Raw genomic sequence first — 16241 nt, forward strand, 5'->3', positions numbered from 1 at the left:
TAGCTGGTTTATTCAACTTTTAGTGATTAAGATTCCTGTTTTAAGACACTGAAGTAGATGCTTTTTCCCAGCAGAAGAGCTTCAGACTGATTTCTGTAGAAGTACTTTCTTCTAAAAGCTAATGTTCTGTTCATTTAAAGAGTCAGTCAAAGCCTCTTGCAAAAGCAGCCATAAGGTATAATAAAGGTGTAAAAAAATATGGGTTTATACTGAAACACTCACTGGCGCGATGAAGATCAGTGTTACCCATGAAAAATGCATAGGATGCTGAGAAAGAAAACACTTCATGAGCAGTAGTGTGTGGTGTTATTTTGATGTTGATTTCATATCACTATGATTGAAAAAGAGCTTTTCCCTAGCAGCACTTTTGTTTTGGAGAAGTATTTACTGCTAGGTTCAAATTTGTCTGAGTTGACTGGCTGCCATTAAAGACGTTTCTTTGGGGGATTGCCTTGTCTCCGCATGGAAGACCTGCAGAACGGTTCATCCTGACAAGAAGAAAGTCAAGCACAGGTTGTAGGAGGCCTGCACAGGTGAGGAAGGAGCTCCTAAGTGAACCCACCCAGGAAACGCGGAAGAGGTTGAGGCAGGGGCAGTTGACCCAGGAGGAGCATGGAGTTGCTTTCTGATCCTGCAGGGATAGGGGTAAGAAAGCCAAGGCCCCTTTGGAGTTGAGTCTGGCAAGGGAGGTGAAGGGCAAGAAGAAAGGATTTTACAACTAGATAACAGCAAAAGGAAGATTAGGGAAAAAAAGGTGCCCTCCCTGCTAAATGGGGCAGGGGAAGTTGTGACGAAGGACAAGGACAAAGCTGAGGTAATTGATGCCTTCCTTGCCTCGGGCTTTATTGTTAAGGCTGGCCTTAAGGAATCACATACCTCTGAGACCAGAGGGAAAGTCTGGAACTAAGTAGACATAACCTTGGTGGAAGAGGCCAGGTTAGAGAGCATGTAAACAAACTGGATCTACGTAAGTCTGTGAGGCCTGACAGGTACCCATGAGTGCTGAAGGAGCTGGCTGATTTCATTGTAGGGCCACTCCTAATTGTCTTTGAATGGTCATAGTAGTCGGGACAGGTTCCTGAAGACCGGAAGAGAGCAAATTTCACTCCTATTCTTAAGAGGAGCAGGAAAGAATTGGGGAGCTACAGGCCGATCAACCTCAGCTCAGTCCTCCCCTCAGGAGACTGACACAGAAAATCATCCTGGAAAGCACTCAAGTACATTAAGGATAAGAGGGTGACTGGGAGTAGTTAGCATGGATTTTTGAAGGGGAAATTGTACTTGACCAAACTCATTGCCTTCTATGATGAGGTACCTGGTTTGCTGGGTAAAGGGAAGAGCAGTTGTTTGCTTTGACTTTTGTAAAGCTTTTCACACCATCTACCGTAATATCATCAAAGACAAGCAAAGTATGGGTTAGGTAAATAGGCAGTGAGATGGACTGAAAACTGGCACGGTGCCCGTGCCTGGAGCATCGTGATCAGCGGCACGAAGTCCAATTGGATGCGAATCACTAGTAGTGTACCCCAGGGCTCAATACTGGGGTCAGTGCTGTTCAACTTCTTTGTTACTGATCTGGATGATGGAATGGAGCACACCCTCAGCAAGTCTGCAGATGATACAAAAATGGAAGGAGTGGCTGGTGGACCAGACGACTGTGCAGCCATTTAGAGGAACCTCAGCAGGCTGGAGGACTGGGCAGAAAGGAATGTCCCGAAGTTTTAAGGGAAAACACAAAGCCCTGCATCTGGGGAGGAATAACCCCAGGTACCAGTACATGTGGGGCTCTGACCAGCTGGAAAGCAGCTCTGCAGAGAAGGACCTTGGGGTCCTGGTGGACAGCCAGCAGACAGTGAGCCAGCAGTGCACCCTGACAGCAGAGAAGCTCAGCAGCATCCTGGGCTGCATCAGGAGGAGTGTGGCCAGCAGGTCCAGAGGGGTCACCCTTCCTTTGCTCAGCACTGGTTAGGCCACACCTGGACTGCTGTCTGCAGTTCTGGGCTCCCCAATACAAAGAAGATGGGGCTTACTGGAGTGAGTCCAGTGCACGGCCACAAAACTGTGCAAGAATATGTGTATTTCTTAATTGCGATATAGTTCTGATGTGTGAGATGATGAAATGTTTTAGGAATAGAAATAGTTTTTGGAACTAAGAACTAAAACTTCCTGTAAAAGTGAGACTTGAGACTTCGTTTGACTTCTGTTTTAGTAGTATCTTACTGAGGTTAAATACTGAGCTTGGCAATATGATTCTAATATGCTAATTAATTGCCCATTTGTTTTCTTCATTCCATTTTTAATGTCATCTTTTGGGAATAGTTAAATACATTTCTTTTATTGATAGCATCAGCTCTCAAGGATATTTTGTCTTGGTCCATAGCAGTCACTGCTGGGTATTTTTAAATTACAAAGATATCTCAAAGGTAATTTTAAGGCTGAATTCTGGTCTGTAAATGTCAGGATTTTGTGAACTCCATAGAGAAAAGAACCAGCCTCCATTTACAGGAGGTAACAGAACTGGGGTTTGGGTAAGGAAACAATCCATCTCTCTGGATTTTACAGCCTGAATTTAGTTATTTTCTTTTTAAAGCCCAATTTGCTGCAGGAGGGTGATTTCAGATTGGCATTAAGAGGCACTGATGGGTAGTACCAATGTAATTTGGTTAGATTTGCTTTTTCTCTGTTTTGAAATATGCTTTCAATCTAAACGGACTGGAGTAACTAATAGACTTCTATGTTCATATTAATTTTCTGATTTCAGTAGTTTTAGATAAGGGTGCCCCTTTGATCTGGGTAGTGCTGCTGTCAGAATTAAGCATTGTACTTCTTACAGTTTTTATTGTATAAGTCAGCATGAATGTACTTGGTGATTGCCGCAGAGCACAGCTGGATGTCCATCGAATGTAGTGTCTGCATATTTGATTGAATCAATGGCTTATTTAGCCATTCTCAACAATATAACATTAATCACAGATACAATAGCCTACTCAAATGAAGAATGTCCTGCTGCCATCTGGTTATTGGCAGACTTATGCCCTGGGCACAAGCTTAGTTGATAATGTTTGGTATTGAACTGTGCAACAAATTCTACTTCCAGTTGTTACCTATGAGGAAGGAATTAATTCAGACTTAGACACAACAGCATATCTGTAGATGTCAATGGGGAGATTTGTAAGAAGATCAGAACTGGCGGGTGTCTGGCAGCATGGAGCAGCTCCAGGGGCTGGTCAGCCCCGGTGGGCTCCGTTTTGGCACAGGGGTTGATAGTGTCTGGGGGCAAGAACCCCCACGCAGCCTCGGAGCAGAGGTGGGAGAGCAGTGCAGGTCCTGGTGCCTGCAGCCAGCTCCCCGCAGTCGTCACTTCTAAAGCTGTGATCGCAGCCACATGGCAGCACTGGGCCTGCTTTCCTGCTTTCTATTCTTAGTGCTCGTAACAACGGATTAAAGAGCACGATAAAAATATACACTTAAAAAAACCAGACTGTTATAAAATATGATTTCCTTTTGAAGGACTGTATTTAGTACTTGATGAATCCTGTAGGCGAGGCATGTGTGCGTTTCCAGTCACTGCCAAGGTTTCAGAACTATTTTAAGAGCAGCAGAACCTGACTGTTGTCATAGTAGCAATAAACCTTTTAATCCCACTTCCTGCGGAGGTGAAGCTGTTGTGTACTTAATCTGCTTAAAGATCATCAAGGCTGTTTATGTGACAGAGAAGCAGGGATGCAGCACTGAGAAGATGCTACTTGCTGCCTCCAGAACGCTTAGTGCTTTTTGTCTGCTTTGATAGTGTTTGACTGGGATTTGCTGGGAGACGGATCTTATGAGGAGCTGGTAGGAGGACAGTCACCGGGGCAGCTGACCTTCATTTATACCAGTGTTTTGGCATTGACAACTTGTTGTCATGGTTAAACGAAACCATTTCTAGGTAGTTCTTGCCACTACCATGGATCTCCCAAAATTTAAAAGCAACCTTTTTGAGGAAGTCCTTTCATCTTCAGTGCTTCCATTCCTTTGAGTATCTGAGGCTTCCCAAACACCGTTGAGTCACATTTATATATTTCTGCAAAGTCTGTAGTCCTTGGAAAGTTAATTTTAAATCCTTTGAAGTATTTGGATTATGCAACGTGACTTATTCTTAAATGTACAACAGGTAGTGATGTCAAAATAAATCTACAGAAAACCAACAAATTTTTCAGCTGTGTTGTTAAGATCAGTTTAGCTAGGTAGGAAGAATTTTAAACGTCATATCAAAATAATCATTATAATAGAATTTTCCATCCTGAACCAAAAATTGAGTGAAAGTTTGTTCATGTGTATCTATAACTAAAACAGACCTTCTTTCTCACCAGATCAAATTTCTTAGTAATTACTGAGATCTGCATCATTGCCGATTTATTCGGTGTTGTCCAGTTACAGTACTGGATTACAAATAAGCAATATACAGATTTTTTGCTAGTATTTCGATTTGCATGTACTGTATAGCAGCAACAGTTTGGGGATTTTTTGTTTGTTTGTTTTCCTGAAGTCTGGGTGTTCTGGCTGAGGGACCCTCAGTTTTTAGGACAAAGTACATGGCAGAGTAAATAAAAGAATGTTTCTAAGGCTATATATACATATCTATGATTGCTCCTCTACAAAGTTTTAATCATGGGTAATAGTTTTCTGCTCCTTCCCCTCCTTTCTAGATGCCCTTAGTCAAACATGAGACTTTCTTGACTGAAATGCTGTGATAGTCTTAGCAGTTTGGAATAACTAACTGCACCTTTGGTGACTTTTGTTTGATGCCTGGTGTGACCACTAAACCTTTAGATCAGGGTGCCATTCTCACTGAGTTACTTGGACCATCACTTGGTTCCTGTACATCCAGTCTGCCCGTGCAGGCTTTGGAGATGCTGGCTGGTCTCCATCCTCACTGAGAGACGGGGGAAGGTGGTTCCTTCCTCTTTTCCCTTCCTTTTCACAGCGTTGGCTTTGGACACTGCGGGGAGGGAGCAGTGAACACCCCCCGGCTGGGGCACAGGCCAAGGAGACTGATGTGGAGATGACATCCCCTCGGCCAGTTCCACGTTGGTCCCCAGGAGGTGTCCTGTCTGGTGTCCTTACCAGCAGACTGCTCAGGTGGGCTGGAGGATGCCTTCCCAGCAGAACGGTTTGCGTTTCTGTTTGGAGGAGCTTTGGAAACTTTCCCGTTTGACAAAGTTCTTATTTTAAAACAGCTTCTATTTTGAAACATTCTTAACATTCAGATTTTTCACTGGTTTATTTAATCTGAAGGTTTCAACACTTTGTCCCACTTCGAAGGTTTTTTCACCACATATCTTCAATAATTTTATGGCATGAAGCAACTGTTCCTTTCTCTTCTTAGATGGTAAAAATGCTGGTAGAGGGTTTTTTTTCAGTTTATATAAGCAACCTGTTACTGTTTGGTATTTATGCTACCCAGTTGATTTCTTAGCAAGAACTCAGCCTGGTTTGGGGATAATTCTGCTATAGGTATAATTTTTTCTTTACTGATCTGTATTATGCTAAATTTATTCTTAAACATTTTGATCTGACTGTTAAGTAGATGGAGACTGAATGGAAGAAAGTACCCTGTATTCATTAATACCCCTTTAGACACAGTACTGAGGCAGATTGTTTTATTTTTTTCTCAAGGATTTTGATCATAAATTTGGGTGGATATCCTTTTGGTGCAGTATTTTTGATTAAAACCTGTAAATAATGTGGTTTTATGTCCAGCTCAACTCAGGTTCTGCCAAATTGCATAAGATACGATTAATACTTGTAATAGTAGCTAAATGTCATGTTTTAATAAGAAAGCAGATTTTATCAATAGTCCCTTAAGCTCTGCAGGGTGAGATCATTATTATGTCAGTGTCTTACACAGTGCTGGGTATTTTGGCACATGTAGCAATGGTCTTTGTCTTTTATTAGAAACAAATTGGACAGCTGGGTACAGATGTCTCCCACTCTCTGTTGCAGGAATGGTCAGCACCTCCAGGTGCTGCTTGGTCTTTAGTGTTTGTTTGTTTGTTTGTTTCCAAGTGGTTTTACTATAATTATAGAGGTGAGAGCTCTTTATGCTTCATCTTGTAATGAGTTTGTGTAATGCATTTACCCAAGTGGGCTTCCTAGGTGCTGAAGCACAGAGCTTGTGCCTGCTGCTCTGGCTGCTGGACACGCCACTGGGGATAAACCAGGTACAAGTGAAAAGGCTGCAAGAGAAAACAGCATGGAGGGACCTAATGCTATCACTGGAGTTACTGGTGCACCGAATGTATTAAAAAAAATTAAATAAAAATTGTTAAAATAGTGACTATTGCTAGCTAGAATGGTAACCTTAAACCAGCTACAATGAGACAGTGAAGTGCTGTCTTCCACCACAGTTCTGTGAACATTGCATTTGGTGTTGGTGTCTGTGGCTGATAAAACTTGAAATAGCTACAGCAATTCAAGTATGTACCTGAGAAGGTGAGGTACGTGGGTTTTTAGCTTTACTTCTTATTCCGCAGGGTTTATGCCAAGTGGTTTTCTTTATCGGCCTGAGCAGTTATTTAAAAGCCATTCTTGTTGGGGTTTGCAGTTTTTAATTCCCATTTAATAATAACAGGCTAGTGAATTGTCCCCGTTGTGTTGCTGAGAAAATCCCAGAGAGAGAGTAGCTTACTGATTGATTCCACAAATGTTCCCAGCACCCCTTTTGAAATAAGCTAGACACTGCGGTATGCTTTCAGATGGATACTGAAGGGATATGATTTTTGTGTCTCCTCCTCAGAGGTATGCACACGGTAGGAAACCTGCATTTCTGGCTTGCTTGTGCCTCTCGGGGAGTGGAACAGTTGATTCTTTTTGGCTCAGGGACCCGTGAAGAAGCCATAAGTACATCTCACATGAACCATCCTCAGCTTGGCAGCCTCATACTCTCATTTGCTTCTAGTGCTAAAACCAGCATAGTTGAGTGTGGTGTTGCAGTCAGACGCGGCAGCTCCCAGCCCTTATGGGAAAGCACCAGAACTTCCACTTCCACCTGTGCCACTTTCTGCAATTTTCCTGGCATCCACAAAAGCAGCAGTGGGTGTTCCCAGGGCTTGCTGCCCTGGTTTGTTCTCAATTAGCTCTGCATTGCCTGCTTTCATATCTCTCAAATCCATGTGCATGAGGGAAAGATGGCATAGAGGAAAAACACTCAAGGGAGGGCTGATTTAGCAATGGTGTCCCTCAGTGTAGTGGGTACTATAGTGAGAGGTTGGACACCAAGTTTTCCTGACTTGATAAGGCTACTAAGTGACCAGACAGGCACCATTTGGTTGAGTCCATACAAGTCAGTGGTGTTTTCAAAATGCCGATTGCACAGTCTGGCCATTAATAATTACAGAAGCATTCTTACAGCAGAGCTATCTTCCCTAGAATGTGCAGAGGACCCAGGCCCGACTCCGAAACAGTCCTAGAAATATCTTGCCATGCAATTTTCAATCCTTCTTCCTAAAACTGTTTTCTTGAGTCTGCATTTTTTGAAACCAGCATCTTCTCTGAACATTTGTCTAAGTTTCAAACTCTTGTTTGGCCTTTTTATAACAAGATGTCCAGAACAAAACATTACATTTCACCTCCAACTGGGTGAAGGGAGGGAGAAGCTGAAGGTGCTTCATGCCTGTATGGTGCCTCTATGTAGTACAGCCCAGCAGTGCTTTGACATTTTTCCCCTGCTATTTTGTGTCACAAATTTCTGTCTGACGTGCTATTTCCCCAGCACTCCTGACACCGCTGTTTGCTGTCTGTCCTTGTGCATTGAGTTCTTGTGGTTTGAATTGTTTTTCTCAGGTATGCTGTTCTGCATTTTTCCCAGATGAATTCACTCTTGTTGGTATTTGCCTCTGCCTCCAGTTCTTCTGCAATGGTAGAGCCCAGCATTGACTAAAGGTAACAAACTGCAGTTCATGTTAGAGTCTCATTGCTGTATTTCTCTAGCTGAAGTGATTTTTGCATCATTCTCCCACTGCGATTTTCATGAGCATGTTTTCAATTCCTGCTTCTTGTTTCATCAAAGGATACTTTGAATCAAACCAAGCCTAGTAATGATTCCCATCTTCCTTTGTTAGAGACTCCTCTCATGCTACTCCTTGTTTTCATTTTATATTTTTATTTCAGTAGTGTCTCTTACCCAGTATCTGTTGCCAAGATTCTGTCTGTATCCAAGGCAACTTAAATAATTTTGAGAGTAAGATAGTGAGAGGTGATGTATCAATTACTAATACCCAAGTAAATGACCTCTGTGGCGCTCCCTTCATGCATCCCTGTAATTCTGCTTGATTTAAAACGTTTGGGTGCAGTGTGTACAGTTGTGGAGACAGGGAAGATTCCTCACTAATGAAGATCTGCTGTTTTGTAATGCTGCAGCGTGTTCCAGCCTATTCCAGTGCCACGTGCATCACGTGGCATCTGGGCTGACAGCCAGCGCAAATGTTTCTCCAAGGACTTTAGGACATATTCTAATTATGTTTAGATTCTCCCACTCTCTTTTCATGTGAAGGATGTCACTCTTTCTGCTCATTTCAAAGTGCGGTGCAAAACCCTCCGTCTGCCAGCGTGAGAGGGGCCCGCTGGTGCCCTTGTGTGAGAGGAGCAGCATGGCAGCCTTTGTGAGTGACTCTCGAACCTCCAGCTGCGAGAAGTCCCAGCCCTTTGAACACTGTCAGAGCTTGGCCAGCGTCCAGCAGTGTTTTCATCCAGTGCTGGAGGAGATATAAAATTCCCTGGAAGAAAGAGTTTCATTTCTATGAGCCTGGCAGGGGAAAAGGGGAGAATGAGTTGTGGGATGAAGCTTCTGAAATTCCCCATAGGTGAAAAAAGGCAATGTTTTGTGGAGGAAAATTAAGGAAAAACGTATTTGTGGGAGCTATGCATGTGAACATGTGTTCTCTCTCAGCCCCGTATTGAATGTATGTGATGCAACTACAGGATCTTACCTAGGGGTGATGTTTAAGGGAACTGGAATTGCAAAACCGTATGCAAGAATAAAGGCCGTTATGCACTGAACATGACTTCCGCAAGGTGAATATAGTAAGGACAGATCCGTGTCTGTATGTGATATATGACAAGTGAGACTGTGCATTTCTGTGGGTGTGTAGAACAGGCTGAGGGCTTTTGAAAAGATGCAGACTCAGCCTGGAGGAAATGTTCCTGAGGTGGGGAGGAAGGAGAATGATGCCTTTCTGTCCTTAATTTGCAAGCTATCCAAGTACAAACCTATGTTCTTGTCTCTGCCATGGTCTATGGCCTCTGACCAGACAGTCAGTTCTAAATTGCATGGGTTCTTTCCTGGAGAGCCACATGCAATAACACCTTATTTTCAGCCAAATTAATTTCTCAAGGGTGATAATGTTACATCAGATCCCTGGCTAATTAACTTTTCTTATTGTCTAGGCAAGTGCATTAATTAACTGGATAGATAAGAAAGCCTGGGTCAAACTTCAGAAAGTCGGCCAGACACTCTCAATCCCTTGTGGCTGCTGGGATCATCCTGCTGCCTGGTGTGACCTGAGTAATTGGTGTATTGTCAGACTGGCATGTCTCAGTCCCTATTCTCACAGGTTCACAACACTGTTCAGTAGTGGTTCAAGACTCTTTTGTGGGTGGCATGTGTGTCCAGGAAGAAGTTTTTATGTGTTCAGGCAGCACTTGATAATGGATTGGAAGTAGCTTGGGAACCCCTTCAATAGGTCATTTGGCGTATAACTTCTGGGGGCACTGTTACTGCTAAAGCCTAAGTGACTTCAGGAGAGGAATGGGACCAGGGTTCAAAGTCTCTAGCCTGCGTGTCATTAACAGAACACGAGACACCTTTCAGTGGTACATGGCCCAGTAACTGTGGTTGCCACTGATGGTGATAACCATTGTGAACTCCTTCAACAGAAGATGGGGTACAGGCTGTTGTGGAGTTAGTTGTTGGATAGACCTCCTGAAAAAAAGAAAATTTATGTTCTGTTCCTTCCACTTTGCCCAAGCGTAGTATTAGGAGAGACGAAGAGAAACTGAGGATAATTCTCTTCTTTGCCTACACTCTGCTTATATTGCTCTAAGCTTGCTTACCTCAATATATGTAAGACAGAAGTCAGGCTGTGCTCTTGGGACTGGGGGTGCAAGACTGGAGTAGGCGCCTGGATTGAAGAGGTTTCTTTGTACTTTAATGGGCACTGCAAGGGGTTCCCAAGAGAATTCTTCAGATGAAAGCTGTTTTTCCATGGGCAGGCTGCACAGAGCCTCATTATTGCTCTGGCTTTTGCTGCACAGCACATATGTTACTGCGGGGTTGTCAGCCCTTCAGTAGATTTCTTCAGTGCAATAAAAATAAGTAGATTAACCAAGCAAAGAAGATTAGAGACACTTTGGGGAAGGAAAGGGAAGGGAGGAGGATGATCAGGAGGGAGTATAAAAACAGATCACAAGACTGTGAGTGCCAGGCTTCCCAGTGCATGTTACACAGGGTGGCTTTCTTTGTCCCTTTCGGGTTTGGGTTAGGCAGGCTGAATCGAACGGATCCCAACGCCATGTCCAAAGAGAAACTGGAGTCACTGGTCAAGAACATGGAGATCATGCTCTCTGAGGTAGAGCAGCTGAAGATCCACTGCACCAAGCAAACAGAGGAGGTAAACCAGGTGGTACAGGAACTGCGCCGGGAGAACAGGGAGCTGACAGAGAAGTACGAGCACATCTGTCAGGACCTGAAGGAGGCCAAGGAGGCCATTGCCCAGCTGCAGGACACCAAGTTTGCCTTTGAGGCAAAGGAGCGGCAAGCACAGAAGCTCAACCGGCAGCTGTGAAGAGGCAGGAAAGAGAAGAGAGAGATTTCTCAACCTGATCTAAACAGACAACTTTGACCGCTGCAACTGAAAATCCCTGGATCAGTATTTTAAAGCAACCCTTTCCCTTTCTCATCAGACTGAACCTGTGTGCTGGAAAAAAAAAAAAGGTCTCTTTGTGGAGGCAAGATCTCAGGCGCAGCTGGAATTCTGCCCCAGAAGGCTCCTTTGTTAATGACTAAATACCTCATTATGCCGGGACGGAAATCTCATTCCAGAGTTCCTTGTCAGAGATCTGAGCCACAGGCGCACCACGATGGCTGCCAGGATCTGGACACCTTCTCATGCCCCATCGGGTTTGCACAAGGACGGAGCTCGGGAAGAGAACTTTTGCTGCCTTGAGCCACTGGAGGTTGCTGCGCCGTGAGAGTCTGCTGGGACGCAGAGGAGGATCATCGTCTTGACAGCCCCTGTTGCTCTGTTTCATTGCTGACTTTTCTCCGTGGCACAGCGAGGCTGGGGTGCTGTCCTCAGCAGGGTGTCAGCTTCCTCACTGCCTGACACTGGAAGACATCAGCAGGAGATTACATCGTGCCTCATGCTTCCAAGTACTTGCTATCAAGGGCATGTTGGTCCAGAGGGTCTTTTAATGCTACTACAGTTGGTGTTGTCCTCTTCCAGTCCCAAAGAAGGAAGGTTTCTGTCTCAATTTCCATTTCAATAGCATTAAATCCTAGTGACTCCATGCTTAGTATGCCAGAGTTAAACCTCCTCTGAATGTAACACTTTTTTAAACCAAAGAGCTATGTTTTGGCACTGGATTTACTTTTCTTGAGCAGAACTAACATGTATAAACGGACCGTGAATTAGGAGGGATAAATGTATGTGGGGCGTGGGGCTAAGAATTGCTTGTCAGAGGTTTTGCTTTCAACTTTCATCTCTTCTCCTGTCTCTCTTAAGCAGCATTTGGGGCAGCCAGTGCCAAGCCCAGCTCAGAGCAGGGGACTTTCGGCTCCACAGTGAAGAGCAGGAGATCCCTTGGGGGGAGCAGGGAGAGACTGCTGAGAGAAAAAGCCTGAATGTTTAAACAGCGAAGAAGCCTGAATGTTAAAACGGAGAATAGCTGGAATAGTTCCAGGAGGATCTTTCTTCATGTTGGCTGTGATGTAGCCAGCTTCCTTCTTCCCTCCAAAGCTTTGCTGTGTTGCTGTCTCTGCCCAGCAAGCTCTCTTTCCCTGGGAGGGGCTGAGGTTTGGGAGAAGCAGGGCCACTGTTCCTGTCCCCAAGGGGCTCAGGGTCTGTATGGCACCAGGGGGCCCCACACACAGTGTGGGGTGGAGGGGACAAACTGTGCTGCAAGCCGGGGGTCAGCCCAGGGGAAAGGGAAACCTGGCTGTTTCGCTGTCCTCGTAGAGATTGGGGCAAGGGAAGAAGTGTTCAGCAAGACCTTCTGTCAGGAGTCAGGCCAGCACTGGTGAAAATAATTGTAGCTTTGTCATTGTGTACAAAAATACTGAGATCAGGACTAAAATTGGCTAGTTATTGTTCCTTCCCTGTTCTTCCCTCTGCCACATCAGTCTAGGCCAGATCCAAAACCTTTGGAAATTAAAATCTTCCCATGAATTGGACTGAGCTCTGGGCCAGACCTGAGCAGAGGGCGGCTGTTTGTGTGGCAAACAGAGCACGGGACATCCATGGGGAACAGCTTTTTCTGTGAATCTCTGTAAGTGGCAACCGTGACAACATGTTTTGTTAAATTCTTGTGAGCTAAACTTCTTTTTTGCTACCTTGGGTGGAACAGATTGGAATATCTAGAAAACATTTGGGAGATCAGAGACTGTCCTTCATGTTTTGAAATGTAATCTGAATACAAATGACCAGCCTTGACCCCATGCTCCTTGCTCACCAGTGACAGCTTGAAGAGGACAAGAAATCAACATTAATCACTATATTTGTTTGTATAAGAACTAAAAATGTTTTCTCTTGAATTTAATTCTCTATCCCAAATCTGCTTACCACCTGTGATTTCTTCTACTTTTTACATATCATTAAAATGTAAAACCAACAATAAAAGGAAAACAAACAGCTGAGGAAGCGTCTGTTTTGGATAAGGCACTGCCTCGTTCAATGCATGTATATGTTATTTTTTGAGTGTGTGTGTTTGTGCTTGCTAAATATAATTATTCCTGTTTAAATCCTGTGCAACAAGGAATGGACTAATGCAGACCCTCCAGATCTCTCTGTGTTCCCAGGTTAATCTTTCTAAATGAGATTTTCTGTGTGGCTGCCAAGTTCACCCTACGCAATATTTAAATCCATGATACAGAAAAAGAAAATGGGATTGCAGTATCCTTATGACTGGCTTCTTAATAATTAACAGGATTCAAAGTATCTGATTTTAAGGAAAGCCATGAGAATCATTTCATGTAAATGTCTTAAGATTAGGGATGGGACATTCAGAAAACCGGATGCATTACCAAAGGCTAGAAAAAATTAATAGAACACCCCTTCCCTTCCAATAGACTCAGTTGTGTCCTGGTTTTGCTTACATGGGTTAATCTTGGGAGTAGTTTGGGCTGTTTTAAAATCAATGTATGTCCAATTACATGTAGGCCCTCTCTTTTTTTAATATGCAAATCTTTGTGTATCCAAGTATGGTCTTAGCAACAGATTAGTGCCTTCACTTGCATCCTGAGGTGCAGTGTATTGGAGCGCCTTTCACAACAAAGTTTGCCTGGAATTAGTCACAGCACTTTGAAGTTGTTGCTGCTTTTTGAACACAGACATTATCGGTGTGTGCTGCTTTTCTTCTTTAAATATCTAAAGATGAGGAGCTGAAACTTGTGTGTAGCATCATCAGCTTGTTCAGAACATTGGCCTGAATAAAAGTCTCGCCTGATTTGATTGAGAGTCAAAATAAATAGGAAGTGACAGGCTTACAATTTCCCTCATCTTGGAAAGGGTTGAAGATCTAATTATTTTAATACAAAAAGCCAATTTATTTGAAGGTTCTCTTGGAGAGCACGGCATAGGAATTGGCTCAGTTGTCAAGAAGGGACTAGAAGAGGACCCAGTTAGACCAAGTGCCTCTGAGTTGGTCTGTTCCTGGAGCAGATTATAACAAAATACTGATGATTGCATTGGTTTTCTCTGTTCTGAGCTGCATTGTATGGAAGTGTACAAGAAGGGATACTGGATAGGAATTAAGCTGATACCTCTTTCTCTGAAATTCAACAAGAAAATCCTTGGGTGAGGGGGAGGGAGTTTAATGATGCACATGAGCAAATGAGCTGATGGATGGGAATCCTGGGCTAGTAGCTCACAACAGACAAGAAATTGTGTTGGTGAATCAAAAGTAGAAACCAGAGGTATTTTGGGATCTGTAAGGAGTGTGAAAAGAAGCAAGAATTTGTTGGGGAGTACTCACTTACTGAACAAGCAAAAGTGGGCTGCTGCCGTGCAGCCAGAAAAACATGGGGAAAATGTCTCAAAAGTGGACTAAAAGTCCCCAAAACTTAAAGAAAGCACAGCTCTAAGACCCCTGCATGTAAGAGCTGAAAGAGCCATGTGTGATACTTGTTTCATTACATATCACTGCTCATGTAAACCTGCCTTTGGAAAGGTCTCCAGATTTTAGAAATGCAGTGTCCCCAGGAGAACCTGTGAAGGTCAGCAGATAGAGTTTGATCCTCTAGACTAAAAATCATGTGGAAATGTGAATACAGTGTAGAAGGTGATTGTTTCAGAAGTCTGTTTGGTTTAGGTCTGTATGTGTCTGGTTTTCTGTAGTACAGTTGTCCCCAAAGCCCTGGCTTAGGGCATCTGGAGTTATATACCAATAATCCTATTGATACTGGAGTCTGTTCTCCATGTATCTTACTCCAGTTTGCATTACTGGCTTCAGTGGCTGCACACTGGCAGACAACGATAAAATTGTCTCTGTTAGTAGCAGGATCTATATAAAAGTTGTAGGGGGTGAACTCCTCTGCATGAGTCCTTACCATCTGAAAGAGTTAATGGTTGGCCAGGCCTCTGGAGCAGGTAGAGACCAGTGCAAGAGTTACTGCAAGAGGCTTTGATGCAGTTAGGTTGTACAGCAGAACTCATCAGTGTCTAATATACTTTCCACTAAGGACTGTCTCCTGGGTGTGAAATGGAGCTTCTTTTCCTGAAGGATTGGCAAGAATTTGTTTCATATACTCAGAGGTTGTGATTCAGAGGGCTAAATGACATGCCAGTCCTGCAATAATGAGTGAGAGTCTGGGAAGAATGGAATTATTGGTGTGATTTTCAAGTCTGAAAAAATCTCAGTTCAGATTGAATCAAATTTTACTTTTCTTACTTTTCTTTAAAAAATAAGAACAAGTTCAGTGTGTCCAAAGGTGAACTCTTTTCAGAGTGAGCTGAAGCCTCCTGTTTCCAAACCCTTGTGCAGCTGACGGACAGAGTGATATGCTGTAGTGTCTCCAGTGGCAGCGAATATGGTTTGCCATCCCAGAGGCCCTTATTTCTCTACCTCATCATTCAATCATCAGCACACTTACCTGGGACGTCAGATTACTGTTCAGCACTACCTTGTGCTCAGAAGAATTTGAGCATATCCCCTGAATAAATGTCCCTGAATAATACAGGCTGAAGTATTTGAATGGCTCTGAGTTTCCCTTGATTAGGCTACTACACTTCTCTAAGAAACTGGATATTAATCTGAAAGCAAAGCAAGGCAAACGTCCAATTTTTAATCATGTGACCTAACCATGACATCACAGATCCTTACCCTTTGGCTAAATGACTGAGGGGTAATGATCAAGAACACCAGTTTAATGTCTCTACACCACGGTTTCCTGGTCACAATAGTCTCCTGGGAGGTTTAGTTCTCCTAAACAAACTGAGCACAGATCCTTCAGTTCCTTGGGTGAATACTCAAGCCGCTAGACCAACTTCTCTTCTGGAGGCTTTGTGAGCCTTGTCTGAATTTCTTGGATGCTGCTCAGGGGGAGGGGAGAGGAGGTAGAAGAGTTAGGAGTGAAGTTCCCCTCTGGGAAGAAGGAGGGGTGGGGAGAAGGTGTTTTTAGTTTTGTTCTTATTTCTCATTAATTAATTTCTCTGAAGTCAAGTCTGTTTTGCTCATGACAGTAACTGGTGAGTGATTTCCCTGTCCTTATCATGATTGATGAGCTTTTCCATTGTATTTTCTTCTGCTGTCCTTTTGAGGATGAGGAGTGATAGAGCAGCTTGATGGGCATCTGGCAACCAGCCAAGGTCAACCCAGCACAATGCTGTGACTGTTAGACAGCCATAACCAGTTAGACTGGAGCTATGTCCAGTAAAGCATGCAAATCTTTAGATCTTTGAAAACAACCTCTGGCAATAAGGAATCTTGGTAGGTTTGTTTCTGTTAAAGGTACTTTTGGAGCATAACAAAACAGAAAGCCCAAGTCC

Source organism: Streptopelia decaocto, assembly GCF_964273445.1.
Source record: "Streptopelia decaocto genome assembly, chromosome: 7".
NCBI classification, from domain to species: Eukaryota; Metazoa; Chordata; class Aves; order Columbiformes; family Columbidae; genus Streptopelia; species Streptopelia decaocto.